This window comes from Saprolegnia diclina, assembly GCF_000281045.1.
Source record: "Saprolegnia diclina VS20 unplaced genomic scaffold supercont1.142, whole genome shotgun sequence".
Taxonomy (NCBI): Eukaryota; Oomycota; class Saprolegniomycetes; order Saprolegniales; family Saprolegniaceae; genus Saprolegnia; species Saprolegnia diclina.
The window spans coordinates 84,426-85,506 of NW_008246209.1; positions in this window are offsets into that span (position 1 = coordinate 84,426).

The following is a 1,081-nucleotide window of genomic DNA, read 5'->3' on the forward strand; positions in this document are numbered from 1 at the left end:
CGTGCATCCGACTCCGACTGTCAGAGAGCTGCTGCATGCGTTGATAAGACGTTCGCGGGGTGATGAATAGACGTTTCAGGACAACTTAGCCTGATGAGCGATCACGCCTACTTCGCGGATGAGCAACCTACATCGTGTCGACTCGTGCGCTCGTCCATTCAAGCCACTCTACCATTCGCAACGCAGAAGATGTCCGGGCCAGGGCTGCGTCCAGGCTGTGTTTCACAGCGCGAAAAGCGCTGTTTTTGCAGGTTGTTGGTTTTCGTTGTTGTCTCTTGCACACCCCCTCGAGTGTAACCGATTGATGTCCTTTTGGGGTGTACGCTGCACCAAAAGATGGGGTGTACGCTGCACCAAAAGATGGGGTGTACGCTGCACCAAAAGAGTAGTTTGTTCATGAGCTCTCGACCAGGTACACGCTCTATAAAAGCTGTTGAGCAGTCGAAGGCCGCGAAGACGAGTCATCGTCCAAGCCCAGCGACAAGGCTCAACCCGCCTTTCTCAAGCATGTCGTGCAAGCAGTTACACAACTCCTAGTCACGCACCGCCATCGCCTCGTATGCAAGTAAGTTCGCTGTACGTAGTGCCCTTGTGACATAAGAGACGTCACAACGCGGCCGGTACGAGCCAGCTACGATAGTCGATACTCTTGAACGCCGTATGTGGTCTCTCTTGTGGCCGTAAGCCTGCAGTCGCTCGACATAGATATGCTTTTTGAGAGGTCACATCGGTTTCAGTTGCGACACCACAAGGAGGCTGTTGGCAACTTGTTGCCATTTTCGAATTCTCTAGCAAGCCTACACTAGTATGTCCATCGCATCCAACACCTCGGAACCGCCCCGGGCGCGTCTCAGCTCAGCCAAGGCTACTCTCTGGACGAAGCCCGTGCTGATGCTCCTCGGGCTCATCTACCTCGTCACCTCGCTTGGGATCGGTCTCTGGTACCTGACGCACCTCTCGCCAAGCTTGGCCAACGATCTGTGGTGGGCCGGCTTTACTGCAACCGGCGGCGAAGCGTTCCTCATCGACCTTGTCAACGCCCAATTGGGACTCACCGCGACGTCGGCCCTCAGTATCTACG